Genomic DNA, 21,498 nt, shown 5'->3' with positions numbered 1-21,498 from the left:
TTGATACCGTTGTAAATGGTAATATTTTTAAATACATATTTTTTTACATTTGTTCATTTGTACAACATCCCTTAATAATGTTTTATAGTTTTTAATATAGAAGTACAGGTTTTTAATATATTTTTTCAGGGTTTAAATTCTTATACAAGAGTTATTACTATATTTTTGGCTTATTTGTATGTATGTGTTCTTAATATGACTATTATTGCACTCTTTTTAGATTTAAATTTATGTTAGCTGCTGGTATAAATAAATACAACCAAATTTTGTATATCAGCCTTGTATACAGCAAATTCTAAATTCACATAAAAATATCTTGTAGTTTTTAAAAGATATACTTATTTTATCTAATTATATTGCAATTTTTACTTATTACTCTCAAATATTTCTGTTTATTTTACCCTTGCCTTACTAATATCCAATCCAAAGTTTAAAAGCAGTGGTGTTTGTAGTATTCTATGCCTCATGTACATACTAATAGAGAAAGTATCCAATAATGTTTGTGACTTTTAGAGATATTCATCAGTGTTTGAGCCTCCTTGAGGGGCTGGAGATTTGCTACACAAATGATTAAATATTACACCCATTCCTTAGCTTTCTTTATCCACTGCTACTACAAAAGATGAGACTATATGAAAAAGAGAATCATGAAAAATTCTCTCTGGATGCCCCACGTGTATCATTTTCATAGCTACTACTATGAATGACTTGCTATTTTTTTTTCTGAAGTCTTAATAAAGTTTAGACTGGCCATAATATCATTTTTCCTGATACTTATTTTCCCTCATCAACATCTCAAACTTCTGAAGATACATTGCACCAGCTAGTATCTTTCATTCCACGGATAAGTCATCTTAATTCACTACTGGTGAAAGGTATCAATGCTGGCTTGTCACCCTGTGCCCAGTTATCTGTGTTGTATCTACCACTAATCTTAACTGTAAGACAAGCAGCAGGTGATGCAGCTCCAAATCCCAACTGTCACAGTTTGTTTTTTCTGGAGTGCAGATGCTGGGACAGACTCCAGTACATAGGGTGTTTATTAATAATTACCATTAGCATCAACAAATGTGCAGGGCAGTGGGGGAGGATTAGCTGAAAGGAGATCTTGAGCTTTGAGGAAGACCCATCTGTGTCAGTGAACTCCAAAAGAGGCAGAAGTATCCCGTCAGAGTTCTTTCACATTAGACTGATCAGTCTAGCAGTCCTTGATCAGTCTTTGAAAGTGGGCCTAGAGGTGGTTTTGTGCAGCCGAGGCAATCCTGAATGGACTGTCAGCTAAAGAATGTTCCCCAACAACACTTTCAGCTGTGTGCAAGCTATCTTTCCATGAAGAAATATCCAAGCAATGGATGACTTTATTAAGCACATAAATCACCTTTTTGTGCAATGTTCTGAACTGATTTTGATTCATCAATGTTGTTAAATTAGTGAGAAACAAAACAAAACAAAACAAAACAAACAACAAAATACCTGCCCTCAAATTTCAACTTCTTTTAGCATGACTTCTTGGCTTCTTTTCTCAGATAGCTTCATATATGGCAAATAGTTCAAGATGAAAATTATTATATATCAGCCTCTCTTCTCTGTGCTTTTATTCTCCTCTCTGGGGTCTAAATTACTCAATATCAGTCTGTCTTGGCAGCTCTCCAATGCCTTTTATAATTTTAGTATGTATATTTTTTATGAGTATATATATTTCAATTAATGTACTGAGAGATGGGGCACATTGACTTGGTGTAAGAGTTTCTGTCATTGTCAAAAATAGACTTCTCCATTTTTTTTATCTATTAAAATTATCTGATGTTTATTTTTATCACACACATATATGTCATTTATTATGTACCACCTGCTAGGTAAAACATTCTTTTTAGAGTCTTGGGCTCTGACCCAATTCCATTAAGCTTTTCCATCTTGGGAGGAAAGGATAAGTAGGAGCAAATGGGGAAAACAATGGGACCTTTTAAACCCCCTTCAATGATTATACTTAGAGAAACAAGTAAAAGTTGAATGATTTATACTCTAAAAATGGATTCTAATCTGAAATGGCAGAGGATAACAATATATTATACTTGTTAAAACCATTTTAGTTTTTATAAATGGATTTTTTCATGCATGCCAGGTAATATTTTATTCCTTTATACTAGTAAGCTAAATTCAATCAGTTACTGAAGCCAAATACTGTCAGAAAAGGGAACTATTTGCATTCAAAAGGGAGGAAGTATCTGGAGAAACAGAAACTATGAAATCTATACGCTATATTTAAACAATGTTAGATATTGAAAAAGGAATAAAACAATTCCTTTGACATTGATTTACTATACTGAAACAGAGTGGATGACATTCTCTGTCAGAACAGATTTGGACTTGGATTGAGGAAAATAATTCTAAACCACAAAAGCAGAGAAATGTACTTGGGGTTTAGACATATGATAGCTGTCCTTACCTTTATGACATTTAAATATTAAATTATGTAAAAAGAATAGTTTAAAATCACCCTGAGCCATCATTCCATGATGTAATTTGTTGTCCGAATATCACAGTTGTACAATAAAAATGCACTCAATATCTCAAGTTAACTTGTCCATCCAATCTAATACCAGGTAGAGTAATGTGATGATATTATAGGTTCTCCTTGGAAATGGAAGGGAAATATACTATATCTTTTCTTATCATGTGCATTTCAAGGCAGCATTGTTGATATTTTACTATATGAACAAGGCTTTTAAATGATTATATAATATTATGACAATTAAGTCTTTGAGATTAATTTTTCATTTGATTTTGAAAAACACTAAAAGGACTGAGCTGTTGAAAACATTCATCAAGTATTGCAATATTTATTAATTTATTAATCTTATAATCTTATTATTTGTCCATATTTCACCTTTGAATCATATAAATATCAGAAAAAAACTTGGTATTGTTTGAATTACTTACCTTTTCCCACAGATCTGTTGTGCCTAGTATTAATTTCTCCACTTATTTGTATCTCTAAGATAGACAGAACTAGAGCCTAAAATAGTTTTTCTCATAGTGAGTTGTAAAGAATAGAGGAAATATAATACAAATTTTTTTTTTTTATATTATACTCTACTGTATCAAAAGATTTCAGGATTAGGATATCCTGTCAGTTTTACTGTAGCTAGATATGGCCTTTCACCACCGTGCCAACTGGAATTTGGTCCTGTTGGCCTAAATTTCATATCTGCAGAAAAATTAAAATTATAAATTCCAAATTAAATTTCTGATAGAATTTTTTTTAATTTTTTGATTTTAAAATTCTAAAACATACAAAAGTTTGATAATAATATTGCATCTAATTGTACTCTTGCATGCTTTCTCTCTCTGAATATATGTTTACGGTATTCTTTTACAGAGCAACAAAAACATTATCTTTCTAAGATAATTAAGAGCAATCCCAAAATAGAATTTAATACATAGTTCATATTCAAATGTTTCCCAAAATAATTTATAGGTTTTGTGTTTTTTCAAACTGAGATCTAGTCAAGCTTTTTCCTTGCTTTTTTTTTTTTTTTTTTTAGGTCACTTTTAACATTGTTTTTTTTTTTCCTCCCCAAACACTAATTTTATGGGAAACTCAAGTCAGTTTTTATGTAGAAGATAATAATAGGCTCTGTATTTCACTGTCCTTCTCATTGTGTCATTTAATGTGTTCTTCTATTCCCTGCAAATCTAAGTTAAATTTAGAGTCTTGGCTATATTCAGGATAAACTGCTGGTCAGAACTCTTCAAAAGTAAAGATTTATGGTACTTCATAAATGTTATATAAGAAGACACTAAAAGCCGATCTGTCTTAACCTTAGAGATGAATCACATTTAAAAGTTAATGAGCGCTAGATATATTCATTGTAAACATCCATTTTCCATCTTTAATTAGTCATTAAAACATACAGTCATAATCTGACAACATAAAATCAGCTGTCCCTCAAGGCACTTTCTACTCATAATTTTTACCAAACATATGAACCTTGCCTGAATTTATGATTATTTATGAGGGTTCTGAAATGGTGATTTCCAAGTTTTTTCTTCTATCTACATTTATAGTATCTATTATTCTGTAAATCATAACCCTCTGGGCTCATGCATTTTTTTTTCCATTTCAGTGTGTTAAAGTGAATTACATTAATTATTCTTGATGCTCAAAATATACCAAATGTGTAGAGCCTCTTTAAACCTGCTCCTGTGTCCTTTTGATATTATTCAATGACTTCTTTTTTGTTTTGCTTTATGTTGTTTGTTTGTCTCCATTCTGGATTCCGATTCGCCTTGTATTTTTTTCTGCTCAGACTTAGCACCAGTCATGTCCCCAGGGATATATGACTCTTTGTGCTAGGTAATAGTAATTAAACACAAATGGTGTTTAAACACAATGATATTTAAAGACAATGGTATTAAAACACAAAGATCTGGATGCTAGTTCTATAATTATTTCTGGAGTGTCATTGCTTTTAGGCTTTTTCAGTGTAAGAGGGCTGGAATATGAGTTGATAGTAATGTGCAATTCAAATCACTGGACTTTGTTGTAATTAATTTCATTTTATATTTGTATATTCATTATAAGAAAAATGAAAATAATAATGTAAGACAAATTTATATATTAAAATACATATCCATTTGTATATTTTATAGAAAGTTCAAGATTGCAATATAAATATTACTAATATAAATAAAGCTAAAAAGTAGAAGGAATTTTTGAACTTAGGTTATATGAAGACTGTAGAGTCAGAATACCATGTTCTAAATTACTTAAAATAATCAATTTTTAATGGGGTTATATTTTTAGTTTGATGTACATTTCAGTTTATTTGGTTTCCTTTTCATTTCATTTCATTGCATTCAATTCAATTTAAAATCCTTCCCTTTCTTTAATTTAAATTCAAGTTAGTTAATATACAGTGTACTCTTGGCTTTAGGAGTAGAACGCAGTGATTCATTTCTTACATATGAAAATTTCCTTTTAATGCAAGTTTATATTTTAATATGTAAAATATTTCTCTATGTTAAATTAAATAAAAATAAAACATTTAGAGAGGTTTTAGTATCTTCACTAACCCCTCAACATATACCCATCCAATCATGCTACAATTAGGCTGTTTCCAAGTGTCGGAATAATGCTATAGTAAATAACTTTGTACATGTTGTTTCTTATTTATAGAAGTATTTCGCTACAGATTGTGCGTTCATAGATTAAATGCATACACATAATTTTCTTCAGATGTTTCCAACTTTTCCTCCACATAATTTGTACTATTTTGGACTTCGACTGACAATGAATGAAAGTTCCTTTTCCCCATAGCCTTATCAACAAATTGTATTATAAATTTTCAATTTCAATTGTCAAACTGAAAGTTTAGAAATGGCATCTCAGGGTAGTTTACTCAATGTCCAAATTACACAAGGTTTACACAATGTCCAAATTACACAATGAACCAAATTACATTTAGGTTCAGAACTAAAATCTATACCCTTCCCTAATTTTTATTTTATGGCGTTTATTCTGATTAACTTTTTAAATGAAATTTATTTTATTTTATTTTTTTTATTTTTTTTTAACGTTTTTATTTTATTTTTGAGACAGAGAGAGACAGAGCATGAACGGGGGAGGGGCAGAGAGAGAGGGAGACACAGAATCCGAAACAGGCTCCAGGCTCTGAGCTGTCAGCACAAGAGCCCGATGCGGGGCTCCAACCCACGCACCGCGAGATCATGACCTGAGGCCGAAGTCGGACGCTTAACCCACTGAGCCACCCAGGCGCACCTAAATGAAATTTCTTTTATTCCAAGTGAAAGAATCCTGATACGGGACAATACTAGCAACCAACTCAATGTTTGTAGTTAAAGGAGACTCATAAAATTTTATTGAGCTATTAATATTTCATAGTGGATCTCTTCTTTGAAGTTACTATAAAAAGCCTGTATCCCTAAAGTTGCTAGATTATGACTACTCATATTTATGTTGGAGATTAAGATGGGGAAAACTTCCATTGATGCTTACTTATGAAGAATGATTGCTCTAACAATCATGCTATAACCATATTATAGTCAAAATGAAGTTGTGATGTAGAATTAAATAAAAAAAAAAAAGTCTCTGCTAGTTGCACAATCTTTAGAGGGTCAAAGATGAAGCTGAGATTGGATCTGAGCTCTGCCTTTAATTCTTCCATTCTTTTTCAAAACTATAGTTGTGGGTAAATATAGTACTGGTAAATTCAAAATAAGATGATGGCCTTTCCTTTAAACTTTCCCAGGAAAAAAGTAGATAATCCCAATTTTTTTTAGGACTTTAGTACAATAAGACTTAAAAAGTCACCACCCAGACAATGATGAGTAATTATGTATTTAAATTATCCTGCATACTACAAAACAAGGAGGAGCAGCACAGTGACTTTCTGTTCTCATGAGGCACTGGCACCGGCCATCTTCACTCAGGCAGTTGGGGGCAGCAGTGTTTCTCTCATCTTGTGTTGTCCTAAGAATTCACTGTATTTCTGCTGTGTTTTGTTAGAGTTTTCTACATTGATAAGCTTTACATTATAATAACCTATCATGTTTATGGTCTTCCCTGATATAGGTAAACCTTACATATTATAATGAAATAAAAGAGACAACCTATCCATTTACTCGTTTTACCAAAATACTTTTACTTCTAGTACAAATGTAGGAATTAGCTCTGTAGGTCACTTAGAAGGGAACAATAACATTTCTCATGCATATTGAAGAAAACCCACCCCACAAATTTGAAAAATGTATAATAAAACCTAAAAAACCAGGTCATGAACAAAAATGAAATTCAGTAGTCACAAAATTTTGAGATTGTGAAAACATAATTTTAACTATACAACAAAGAGTGTGGTACTATGTAAAACTTAGGTACAAGTGATGAAAAGACACAAGCGGTATATTAATTTTAATTCTATTTGGCAAGTAATACTTAACATATTTTCCCAATTTTAAATAATTTAAAATTTACTTTTAAAAGTAATATTAGGGACGCCTGGGTGGCTCAGTCTGTTAAGTGACCAACTTCGGCTCAGATCATTATCTCACAGTCTGTGAGTTCAAGCCCCACGTCGGACTCTGTGCTGATAGTTTAGAGCCTGGAGCCTGATTTAGATTCTGTGCCTCCCTCTCTCTTTGCCCCTCCCCTGCTCATGCTGTCTTTCTCTGTCTCTCAAAAATGAATAAACACTAAAAAAATTTTTAATATATATATATCATTTTAAGAATACAGTATTTTATTTAATATTATGCAAAATATTCTTAAATAAGGAAATGGAATTATTGAGATTTTTTCACATAAATTTTGTCCAACATACTTCTTTGTTTGGTTCTCAATATTTTTTATTTTGCTATTTCCATTTTGATTTTTTCATTTTTAGTTTTACTCTTCACTTATTGATGATGAAAAATGACATATTAACATTTGAAAGGAAATTATGTTGTAACTATTTAAAAAAATAAATCTATAATAAAATCAACACTAATTGATAGAAACTTGTAATATTTTACAGATATCTCAAAAATAATCATTATATTTAGAACTCTATGTTCCTCTCTTATATACTGGCTTCTGCTCCACAAATTGAGAAGGAAACATACACATTTTTTTCTGTTTTTTTTTTTAATGTTGTTATTAGCACTAATAATATCAACATGGAAAAACACATGCTGTCATCATTAGAAATAAACAATGTTGAGTGGTTAAAGTGTACATGACAAATCACTTTGTAAAAGTTCTCAGAGTCTCACTTCATCTAGTGTCTTATTTTCCTGACAGCTCTAACTTCACACTATTTCAGGCGCTTCCCAGGTACAATTTGCTCACTAACATTCTGTAAGCTCTAAAGGACCAGCAACGTCTCATACAAGTACAAAGGAAATATATAACAGCAGTGGTTTGAATTGCTGCAAAAGGACTGCAGACAAGTACGTCAAACAATAGTGTAACAGCTAGCATTATATCCAGATATCTAGAAGGGCATATCTGCTCTACCTTTGCAAATGGGAAAGGGTCGTTGTTTGCAGGTCAAAGAGAACTTGAGAAATGTCTTAATAAAAAGGACAGGGATGGATTCAAACAAACTCTCTGAGAGTCCTAAATCCTACTTCTCTATAACCCATGACGCAAGTCACTATAAATGATAATTAATCACCCTTGATCATCTGATATCTCCTACTGACTGATTTTCCAAACAAAGTGAAAATTTCCACATACTGTCCTTGCTGAAACAGAAGAAACTTTAACCCTTGTCTGATCATGACCTTCTGGGAAAAACTAAAACAAAAACCTATAAAATTGAAGCAAATCAAATGAGGGAATTATCTATGAATCCCTAAGTACCTTCCAAATCAGAGTATTGGGCCCTTGTAATCTCTTTTACTGTTACCACTGCAGATATCAGTGTCAGACCTAACCATGCATGCTTATGCGTGACAAGAACAAGAATGAAATGTTAGATGAATAGATAAACCACCACCACATGTAGAGAGATAATTCTTCTGACTCTGACAATATTCTTAATTTAAGGACATAAAGAGTAGACTTTCGTCCAAAGATTATACATTTTGTCAGTTTACGTGAAAAAAACTCTTTGGGATAGTTGCCTTTGTTTTCCCCAGAGCTGTGGGAAAAACATTTAGACATTAAATACATGGTCTTATGTATTTAACAATGAACAACAGATATTGCCAAATTCTCACAACAAAATTGAAATGTATATTAATATTTTGAATATGCAATCCGATATACTGACTTCTAGATTACTGTGCTATCATCTCATTTCAGAGGCCTGTGCGCTGCCATTTCAGTGGAGAACATTCTTTCCAATGTACACATATAGTTTGGTGGTTGACTGCTTACACGTGGAAGAATGGAGTGTTAAGGATGGGCAATACTTTTGGCATAAACACATAGAAATTCTGATTAAATCATGTCCTGAAAAAAGTGCAATTCTGAGAAAATTAAAGGAAAAAATACAGGCATGAAATATAAATTGAAAAAAAAATTAAGGATAACTATTTGGGGTTGATAGGGCAGAAAACAGAAAATTCAGATCTGTATGTTGACACTAAGGGCTAGGTACTAAAGTTCTAATGCCTACGCAGGCACAGGAGCCAATGAGTAGCTAAAATTTAAAAATATTCATTACCAAACAAGACAAAAAGCAAACAAACCATTATTAAGAAAGTGGCAAAAATACAGGTTGAATACAAGAGAATTAAAAATTAAAAATTTCAGTAAAAAATTCAATTATCCATATCTTGAATCTGCAAACTTTAAAGCTCTCTGATGTCCTCACACACATGTGTTTAAATGGTTTTTTTTCTTCCAGCTTTTCCAGTGCCTTCCAGCTTTCTTGTCATTGTGGGAATAAAAACTAATAGGTCCTATTATACTTCCCAACATACAGCCTTGCAAGGGTTTTCATAGGTCCAATCTGAGTCTCATAAATGATTATCTAAACAATTTGAATCATCATTTCCAAGGATACATTTAAAGTAATGTTGCAGCTCTTACTCATAAGCATTTTACATGTAGTCTACACATGAGGCTACATGGGTAATGGAGTTGTCCACACTGTTTACACAATACTCTCTTAGGTGGTATTTCTTTTTTTTTTTTTTTTTTTTTAATTTTTTTTCAACGTTTATTTATTTTTGGGACAGAGAGAGACAGAGCATGAACGGGGGAGGGGCAGAGAGAGAGGGAGACACAGAATCGGAAACAGGCTCCAGGCTCCGAGCCATCAGCCCAGAGCCTGACGCGGGGCTCGAACTCCCGGACCGCGAGATCGTGACCTAGCTGAAGTCGGACGCTTAACCGACTGCGCCACCCAGGCGCCCCTCTTAGGTGGTATTTCAAAGAGCACTGTAACCACAACATTTTGAACTGCTCTCAATAACATCATCATTCCAATAAAGTTGTGGTTAAAGACACATTTTGAGTCTTTTCCAAGGTAAGGATTTAATCCAAGGTACAAGTACACCATCACACGTCTAAGATCACAGACTATAGGGGCGCCTGGGTGTCTCAGTCGTTTACGTATCCAACTTCAGTTCAGGTCATGATGTCACGACTCATGAGTTCAAGCTCTGCATCTGGCTCTGTGCTTGCTCACAGCTCTGAGCCTGGAATCTACTTCAGATTCTGTGTCTCCTTCTCTCCCTGCCCTTTTCCCACTCATGCTCTATCTGTCTCTCTTTCAAAACTAAGTAAACATTAAAAAATAATAATAATAAAACAAAATCGTAGACTATAGCTTCAAACTATACTACAAAGATGACTCGGAATGGATAAATACTTCCATGTCACTAATTAAAAATATGATAGAAATTATACGACTTCAAAGTTATAAGCAATTAGCGTATCTTTTATGTAGTAATCAATAAGGTTACAATCACCTCATATAATGTTAACTTTATATATTAATATAATAATTTTCAAGTGTAAGAGGAAGACACATAACTAAAATTAGCTACATATAAAGGATTGTGGCTATTCCTGCTAGAAGGTCTAATAGTTATAATATCTTTAGAATGACCAATTTTATAAATTTGATGGAGCTCTGTTTCTCCTTTTGTTGGCCTTGCTACTTTTACTTTGTTGGTTTTATTCTACAGAAATCTTATTCATTACTGCCAGCATTTCCAGACTTACACGATCCAATCTTAACGTTGGCAACCTCAATGAAACAAGATCTTCCTCCTCTAATTTTAGAATGTAGAATAATAGCTCTGCCTTCTCTTGTTGCCTCACACATATCCCCACAGACCACACAAAGGCTTGAACCCACAGTTTGAGTCTTGGGTAAAATGCCTTGTGATCCTCCCACGACAGGAGAGGACAGAAGGCCTGTGAGGAGCAACTGGAAAACCATGTCACATATCCCTGTGTATATCATCTGTGAGACTAACGTGAACCATTTTTCACCACATCCCAGATTCTGATGTGGTGTGGGCTCTCTGTCCCACCCCCCTCAGAATAAAGCTTCAGAATATAAAACCACCTGGCTGCAGTCTAGAATGGGCTCCTTAGTGATGGGGTATCCAGCAACTCCGTCTAGGCTTTCAAACTCTTTTTCTCGTGTCATCGCTTTTTGTATGGGACAAGCAACTTGGGCAGCTGGCACCTTAGGCTTATTTTTCTTTTCATTGTCTATGTAAACAATAAATTGTCTAATGCAACAATAGTATCTAATGCATCTTTACCAGTCACTTCAGTCAGGCCTTGGTTTTAGCTTGTCTTATGCATGCTTCACACAAACATCAAATGGCCATGCAGGTGGTCATGAAAAGAGAAAAACTTGTCATGGTGTGGAGGAGAAATACAAAACCTATAGAAGGTGGAAATATTAAATCGTAACTAAAATATATCTTAAACAAATACACCTTTGTCTTTTGTAACTGTTTGAAAGATCCCAGATACTTCTTTTACGTATGGATTTTCTATTGTTAATGGAATAGCACAAATTTTGGCTTAAAACAACACAGACTTATTATGTCATACTTCTGTAGAAGTCAGATATCTTACTGGGCTTGATCTTCCATTTTCAAAGTCAACAGCATGTATATCTCTCATCATCCTTCTGTCACTCTCCACAGCTGAAAAAGGATTTCTGCCTTTAGGACTCAAGTGGTTATGTTTGTCCCATCAAAATAAAGATAATCCATTAAGATGGGGACATTATTAATGCTTAATATAGTAACATCTACAAAGTCCCTTCTGCCATGTAAGGTAACAGTCACAGGTTCTAGAGATCAGGCCGTGGACATCTCTGGGAGGGCATTTTATTCTTGTCATCAGAAATTGCTGACAGAGGTATTCAATTGCTTAACAAATATGTGTATAGTTATGCTTGCTGAATGTGGGATGGTAGTGGGAGAGAAATTCAAAGTGAGTCCATATTCCTAACAGCCATAGTAGAAACACAGAGTTTAGCACAAACAGTTGCTAGTTGGAACCATGAAAATCAAAATATCATGGTAATTATGAAAGACAGAAGAGCAGACAGACCATCAGAGTAGTCTAAAATGCAGATTTGACTGAAATTATATGGCTCCCAAGATGAAATCAACAGGCAGCTAGGTAACCAAACCACAGGCAACCAAGTAACTGGTAAAACTCAGATTTTATAATTGAAAATATCTGGGTCACCAAATAAGCCACAAACTCTAAAAATCACGACCCTGTCCAGTTTCATACCTACGCAAAAAATTGAAGCACTCTGAAAAAAAGGTCAGGTGAGTCTCCTAAGGATTTTTTCTATTGCATTGTGCATATTGACAGGAAACACTGACCTGATCCTTCCCCAAAGGAAACCGTCACTCACTAACTAAGTAAATGACTCCAAATTAACCCCAGTTCTAGCATGTGACATTAATCCACTAGGCTAAATAAAGCCTTATCAGGTAATAAATGGAGTGATTACTGAAGACCTCATCTTAACCTAAGTTGCCCTAAATCAATCTATATATATTTACTCATTCCCTGAGGGCAGCCAAGGGCCCAAATTACGTCATGTTATATCCACAGAAGATGACAAAATTGTTATGGCATTTCAAGTGGAAAGAATAAAAGTTCTTGTAGCCATAGATAACAAGCTGGGAGTACTGGCTTCTAAAGACTCTGCTACTCCATGGGTTAAGGGGATCAATATCACAGGACATTATTACACAGCTACAGCAAACCAGAGTATTGTGGCATGCTAGCTGGAAGATTCTCCTTCAGAAAGGCAACTTTAATCATGTAAGAAACCTCACGGTAGAAATGTGTAATATCACATGTCATACCTGTAACACACTTCTACCTCTATTATAGGTATGTCACCAGCACAGCTGATATTCCTTTGGTATAGATTATACAGTGCACTAATTGCCTCTATCCATTTTGATTTGATTTAGTGCCTATGTTTAACCTTGTACTGAATAAATTTAATATCAACCATGCCACAGTACAAGATATGGAAAATATAAGTGATTTGATTCTTTACACACCCCTTTTCATTCTCCTTTTGACTAGATAAAAGTTTTAAGTGACAGGACGAGAATAACACTGCCAGTATTAACTTAATCAAGTCATGTTTTCCACTGAAGATGTAGTCCTGAACACATTCTCTTTCCTAGAGCAAACTAATATAATCCCTGGAAGTTGGAATAATATTATTAATCTGGTCAGTGGAGGTTTCTCTATACCAGGTGTGAAAATAAAGGAAACCTCTTTTAAAAAGGAGACAGGAACACTCAAGGGGGAGCTCTCACACAATACCACTTGCTATAGGAAGTATACTTCCTACTCCTCAACAGGAAGAAGCTTACTTTACATATCCCAGCAGGAGGAAGGAAGAATTTCTCCTTGCCCAGCCACAGCCCAGCCAACAAGAACTCAGCAAAACAGCCTCGCCCAGATTCTTCCTTTCCCCTATAAGAACAAGCCCCTTTCCTCCACTCTCCAGACTTGCCTATGATTCACCCTCGTTTGTTTATCCTTAATTGCAATTCCTCTGCTATTCCCAAATAAATGCTGGCTTTTTTTTTTAAGGTCAATCAATTCAGGGGCCTGCAAACTATAGCTGTAGGGCAATCTGACCTGCTATCTGTTTTGTAAACAAAATTATATAGGAACACAGCAAAATCTATTCATTTACATATTACCCATAATTGCTCTGATATTGCATTGGTAGACTCAAGTATGTGCAATAGAGTCTTCATGGCTCACAAAATTTCAAATACTTACTCTCTGGTCCCTTATAGAACAAATGCTATCAATCTCTAGTTTATATCAACAAATAGAAAAGCATAGAAGATCGCTTTCGTCAGGCAAGAATTAAAGTGTCTTTTTAGTTTCTTTTTTTCACAGATACTGATTTGTTTCTCTTCCCCAAATAATATACACCTCACCACTGTAAATGACATTGCATTGATGACACCATGCTAATATGACTCAGAAAAGGGGAATCGTTGGCATTTTAATGTTTTTATAGTTCACTTGCAATGACACAGGGTACAAATTTAGTATCAGAAACACAGAGCACTGCCATTTCAATGTAGAATACTTTCCTGAAAATTTCCCTGGGATTTGGAGAATCAAAATCTTTCCCTTATTTTTGACCTACAAAAAAATGGATGGATTATAGAACAATGATGCAGCTAATTGCCTCATATAAAGAAATGCAGCTCCCTAATACACTTGCTATAGTTACACTATCCTCAGCAGAATAAAATATGGCATGATTTTTCCACACACACACACACACACACACAAATGGTTCCAATGGATCTTTAGTTTGCACTGAAATCTAGATTACTGGTCATTCCCTAGCATGCTAGATCACGGATCACTTTTGTTTCCCAGCCTAAATGCCACTCTCTCTCTCTCTCTTTTTCTCTTTCTTTCTTTCTCTTTGTCTTTTCTTTTTTCTTTTCTTTTCTTTTCTTTTCTTTTCTTTTCTTTTCTTTTCTTTTCTTTTCTTTTCTTTTTTCTTTTCTTTTCTTTTCTTTTCTTTTCTTTTCTTTTCTTTTCTTTTCTTTTCTTTTCTTTTCTTTTCTCATTCTTCTATACATATCAGCTCCAACATTTATCTACTCATCTTCTCGGACATTATTATCTAGTAGCCTTATCAGGTCATCTTATAAAACACAGGGTAGAAGTTGTTTAGAATTAACACAAATTCTTTAGCAAAGGCTTTATAATCTACTCAAAATCTACTTGATTTTCCAAGTCTAAACTTTGACCTTGCTACCTTAGACCTCTGCCATTCCCTTTTCATCCAATAAAACTCTCATTAAATCTTCAAAACAACAAATTATGCCTCTACTGGAATATTGATTTCATATGTTGATTTCAACACCAAAATGATTAGTAGGCAAGCCTTCTCAATGTGTAATAATTACACATCTGTTGTGGCCCTTTTAGTGTTTTGTGTTTACTTCTAAACGCACACACACACCCACACACTCACACATACACAATCATAAAGCGGGAATGTTACAGAGAAACGGTAACCCTTAACCTGGTAGGTACATTAAGTTTACTGAGTATATTTTTTCTTAACTTATAGAATTTATGTTTCACCACTTCACAAAGAAATGCTCTGTACAAAGCTTTCTCTCTGCTCTTTTTAAGCAACCATAGTTCATTTGGTAAATTCACATTAATAATACCTTCCTGGAGGATACTCAACTCAGGCCACATAGTCAGGTGTGTGCTGGCTAGATTCTTATTTAGATTTCTGTTGGTCAATCTCTTTGTTTATAATGGTCTGAAGAAAATCTACTTTAACTCAAAGCCTTTATTTTGGCACAATATTTTTCTTCTCTGGTTTGATTTCCAGATTTGGTTTCTTCTTCTAAGCTTCACACATACAAACATTGTTTAAGATTTTTCATCGAAGTCAACTTGAATAGACCAACAGTTAAAACAATTAATGGCTATTGAGCATCTATCATTTAAAATAGGCTTCACAGATGAGCTAACTTGAAAAGAACACATCTTTTCTATGCTAGTCCACAGGGAAATATGGAAAATTCACCAATTTATTTTACAAAGCCAGCATATAATGTAACAAGACCTAACTAAATAGCACATGCTTGTGTATGTGCATGAACACAAAACTCCAAATCATATAATTGATCATAGAAGCAAACATCTAAATATAATAGCACATGTATTCCAACAATATGCTAAAAGAATAAGCAATAAGGGTTATTTTAGAAATCCAAGAATCATTCAAAACTAGGAAATCTATCAATATACTTCAGTGCATCAATTATTAAAGGAGAAAAAAAGGTTATATCAATATACAACTAAAAACATCTGAAAAATTCAGCAGTAACTCCTTATAAGAATTTAAACAGAAACTACCTAATTGCAACTTTTGAATTCTTTTTTTTTTTTTAATTTTTTTTTAACGTTTTATTTATTTTTGAGACAGAGAGAGACAGAGCATAAACGGGGGAAGGGCAGAGAGAGAGGGAGACACAGAATCGGAAACAGGCTCCAGGCTCCGAGCCATCAGCCCAGAGCCCGACGCGGGGCTCGAACTCACGGACCGCGAGATCGTGACCTGAGCCGAAGTCGGCTGCCCAACCGACTGAGCCACCCAGGCGCCCCAACTTTTGAATTCTTAATTTGAATACTGGACTAGAGAGTGGGTTGGGGAATATGTATAAAGAACATATTGGGGAATTTGGCAGGAAGGAAGGAAGGAAGGAAGGAAGGAAGGAAGGAAGGAAGGAAGGGAGGGAGGAAGAACAGATTATTCATGTCTGAGATCTAGTTCCCTGTCTCACTTGATTCTGACAAAATCATTTGAACTAAAGCTGTGAAATGCAAGCTAATTTAACAAAAATATATTTTAAAAGTGAAATCAATATATCATTTATTCATAATTTTGTAATTGACAATTTTACAAGTACTTATTTCTCCTAGCTTAACTTCATAAGACATACAATTTTTTAAAAAATAAATTTGGCAGGTTAAGACAACACAAATTTATTATCTCATTGTTCTCATGGATCAAGAGTCAGTCTGGCATAGCTGAACTGTGTCCTCTTCTTGGGCTCTCACTAGACTGTGGTGAATTGTATGTATTCTCCTCATATAAGCTTCCTATTCTATCCAGGATAATGTCCTATTTGAGTAAGTATAAATCAACTGGTCTGGGATCTAATTATATTTGCAAGACCCTCTCATCTTTATCAAATAAACTAACCTTATCACTGGAATGACATTCCATCATTTTTATGGGTCTCGCCCATTCTCAAGAGGCAAATACATATCTGGGGGACCATCTTATTATTCTGCCTACCACAGAAGATTTAAAATATTTAAGCAAATTAACATCAAATAAACCTGAAACTTTATAACACCTGTGTTAAATACTCACCTAGACCTACAGGCAGGACAGTAAACCTCTCTGAAACTCAGTTTCTTAATTTCAAAATTTAGAGGTCTAGATAAAATGAACACAAAGGTCTCTATTTGTACTTAGATGGTATAATTTGACACTTATAAATATAACTTTAGTAACCTGGACAACTCGTCTCCCAATTATACTGTATAAATATGGTGCTACCACATTTAGCTTCAGCAAATACGGTTCCTTGACAGTCATTACTAAGACAGAACATAATTTCTTAAAGCAACATGGCGGTTTACTCAGTTCTTTCTCATTCTTAAGTATCAAATTATATTTGAAATCATAGTTTCTTTCTTAAAACTGCAGAAAGTCTTAATCCTGATGAGTATTCAGATATAAATAATGGAACAATTTTTTCAAGTGCTGAAAATCATAGCAGTAAAACTGTTCTAATGTGTTAACTTAGCAATTAGAAGTCAATTAAATCTATATCATGCTTGAAGTTTTATCTATATCTTGCGACAGATTACATGTTAATCACATTTGAAGACATAAGAAAAGATGAGCTGAATTTTCCCACATTTTATAGTATGTTTTAGTTTTCTTAATAATTCTCAGTTTTAATCATACAGATATATACCCATATTGCATACCTGTATCTATATATGTGTATACATTATGTACACAAACACATACAAATCTATCTCTTATATTGAAAGCACTTAAAATAATGAATATACTATCAAAATATAAAGGAATGTTGGCATCATTTGCAAAATTAATACATCCCAAAATTAAAAAGACACATCTAAGTTGTGTGTATGCGTTTAAACCAAGTATACTTGGTAATTTAATGCATATTTCCCCAGAGCGAAATAATAAAAGCAACAGCAAATTAAAGGATATCAAGTGGCTGAAAGCCAAATCCAGCTACTATCTACACCTCTCCAGATCATCTGCCCTGAGTCAAAGGAAGGCCCTGCTCAAAACTCAAGGTTGTTACTTGAGCTATTATCCCATTTACTCCTACACATTGATTTTTCTCTTTAAGATAATTCCTGTCAGCCCATGAACATCCTGTTAACTCTCCCACATTGAAAAACATCACTTATCTCCTCTTCTTCCACCAGACAGGCCCTCGTTCTCCTCTTCCCTTTATAACAAAATGCTCTGAATTCCCAGATTTTAATTCTTCTCTTCTCATTCTCCACTCCAACCACTCTACTCAGGCTTTTCTTCTGAGAGTGCTCAGCAAGTCACTTCCTTTAATGTGCACTTTTCCAGTCCCCTCATTACCTAACCAATCAATATACCAATACTTGGTATAGATAAAGATTGTCCCTGTATTTCTTCTCTTCACTTCCAGGACAACATGCTCTCCTGGTTTTAATTTCACCTTAATGTACTTTCTTTCTCTGTATCCTTTGCCATTCCCTCCTCTTTTCCCAAACATTTGTATGTTGGAGTCCCAAGGGATCAAACCTGAGGCCCCTTCACTGCTGAAAATAATATGGGCCATTGATCTCATGGATTTAAATAGCCTATATTATGATGCCAACCAAATGTACAGCTTCATCTTAGATATTTCTAACTCTGATGGCTTATGGAACATAAACCTTGTATGGATGATAGTCACCTCCAATGTCACATTTTCCAAACTGACTCTATAATCTTCACTCTCAGTATTTGTACCATCTACAGTCTTTTTTATTTATCTTAGCTTGAATAACCATGGTATTTTCATGAAGGTAATTAATTTAAAATGTAATCCCACATGGCATGATTGAAGAGCAGGAGAACTGTAATGGGTAGACTGACATTTAACCAGAGGCAGTACCTAGAGGTGTGTGGGAGGAGGAGCCCATCATACGGTGAGGCCCATGAAGAGTCTCCATCTTGTCCCATGTTCCCAGGGAAAGAACATCAAGGTTAGAGAGTAGCTGCTCTCCGAAGACTAAATCATGCTTTCATTTGGTTTTTGAGTGTTTCTCTGTGGCAAATACTCTCTAAGAGGTAATACCCTGAAACATTAAAATGCACATGCTTTGTTTCCATTCATGTGTTCTTACAGGCATGCTTCTCCCACAATTTCCTGGTCTCAAAACACCCAGTCATTCTCCTTCTGCCTTTTGGCCACGCAGCTGTGTCATTTGTCACCCTGAGTTTTGTCTGTCCTTATCATAGGCAATTTCTTGTTCCACACAAAGTGAATATTGCAGTCCCTTGTACACAACATGAATTTTATGCCACATCTTAAAGATTTTTTAATGTAATAGCAGTCTATTTACCATTAGCCTCAATGTATTATTTTGAACTTTCTCAACAAGACGTACAATTTTTCTTCCTCCTTCAGTTGATCATGTAGAACCCTCATGAAGCTACAGGTTTGTGAGGAAGAGGTATTGATACAGCAGAGAGAAATGCCACAGAAGTCTGAGATACCCAACTTGCCATAAATCAGATGGCTTATAGACAGTAGCAATATATTTGTCACAGTTCTGAAGTCTGGGAAGTCCAGAATCACAATGCTGGCAGATTCAGTGTCTGGTGAGAGCGTGTTCCTGGTCCATACATTGCTGTGTTCTTGCTGGTAAAAAGGGTGAGGGAGCCCTCTGGGGTTTCTATGATAAAAGCACTAATTTTCATTCACAAGGGCTATACCCTCAGGACCTAACCACTTCCCAAAGTCCCCACATCATCACCTTGGGGGTCAGGATTTCCATATATAAATAATGGGGATACAGATATTCTGACCATAGCCCTGATCATATAATTTAATTGAGCCAACTTATCTGGTTAAGTCTGATCTTTACTGTTTCATTTCGTGAGACAGATTGCTGCTGTACTTTCCTGACATTATGACTCAGGGGATCTGATAATTCCCTGCTCATAATGGACAACTTCAGGTGTCCTGTAGTCAAGCACTTAGTTTCTTTTTTTCTTTTTAATTTTTTTTTTAACATTTATTTATTTTTGAGACAGGGAGAGACAGCATGAACAGGGGAGGGTCAGAGGAGAGGGAGACACAGAATCAGAAACAGGCTCCAGGCTCTAAGCGTCAGCACAGAGCCTGATGTGGGGCTCAAACTCATGGACCGCGATCATGACCTGAGCCGAAGTCGGATGCTTAACCGACTGAGCCACCCAGGCGCCCCTCAAACACTTAGTTTCTATTAAGGCCCAGGAACAAACCAGGTAATATTTTCGAAATGGGGATTATTTCTCTGTCAAAATAAAAACATGACCTTTCTCTCCCTTATATCTTCCTTGAAACTCTTTTATATACTGCCTTACCAGAGACTTTAACACTGTCGTTTCATACAACACAAATATGTCTGGCACTAACGGCTCAGGGAACCTCAGGTAGCCTAAGTGGTAGGGTGGGTGGTAGCTAGTTGCTGCCTTTAAGAGAGTTGTTGTTGTTGTTGTTGTTGTTGTTGTTGTCATTTGCTTTGGCAACCTTTCATCAGAAGGAAAAACAAAATTGTAGACAGTATTCCCAACAACGGCATACATTCATTCACCAGTACAGAGCCACTTTCTTAGTGTTAGCCATACATTTCAAAGTTTTTCTTAGAGGAAGTGTTACAGAATGGCCCAAATCATTGATACTCTAAAATATTTTACCGGGTCAGAAGAATTTTTTTTTCCTTTTTTTCCTTCCACCTTCACAAGCATGTATCTTAATAGGAATTTTTTTTTTTTTATAATTGCTACATTCTGTTTGCTAATTCTAATTAGCATGGTGGCATCATTATACTGAAGAGTGTGGGTATTGTACAGAATGTCAAAATTTTAAGACCTATTTTATGTGCTGAGAGAGAGCAGGAGAATTAATGTCATTTCATGGCATGATCACAAATGTATGCTGCGGTCCTTTGCACATAAAGGTGAACTATTTTTAAACCCCATGATTGATATAATCCTCATGATTAAAAGAATGCATTTGTCAGATTAATAATCATATGCTAAGTAGATTTGTTCTAGTAAAGATACCACTTCCAACACAAGCTGCCCAGCTGAAGTTATCACGTAGCTACGTTTATGATACTGTGCCCACATATATCACAGTCTATCTTGTCTGTGTAGGAGCCTGACATGTGGATGAAGTCAGATATGATAGGGTCTCCCACCCCGAAACTTTAATGTTGATCATTGTCCTAATATGATTTACAATTCCCTCCCTAGGTTACGGTGAAATGATTGGTTTCCCAATGACTCCATGGACCCACAAGACCCACTATAAGGTGAATGTGACTCAAACACCACTGCATACCCACCATCTATTTGTTCCTATTTTAACTGAAGGGATCTGATAGGGTTTGGAGTTGCCTAGTGTTATTTTTAGTGCAGATTCTCTATATCCTCTTAAAAACTATTATTAAGTATATAATAAAATAATTATTATTTTTCTTCAGAATTACCCTCGTAAATAGCTGAAGGTCCCTCTGTGGAAAAATCTTGTTGTTGTTTTATTTGCTTGTTTCTTTAATACATTTAAGTGGTATTAAGTTGTCCTTCTTCAAGAAAACAGTTCTATTCAAACAACAGCCTGGATCTCTGACCAAAGTTCTCATAATGTCATACTAGATCTGGTGTACTTATGACCCCTTCAATA

This window comes from Puma concolor, chromosome A1 (assembly GCF_028749965.1).
Source record: "Puma concolor isolate L17-30 chromosome A1, mPumCon1.1.hap2, whole genome shotgun sequence".
In the NCBI taxonomy this organism is placed as follows: Eukaryota; Metazoa; Chordata; class Mammalia; order Carnivora; family Felidae; genus Puma; species Puma concolor.
This window is presented reverse-complemented; position numbering follows the sequence as displayed.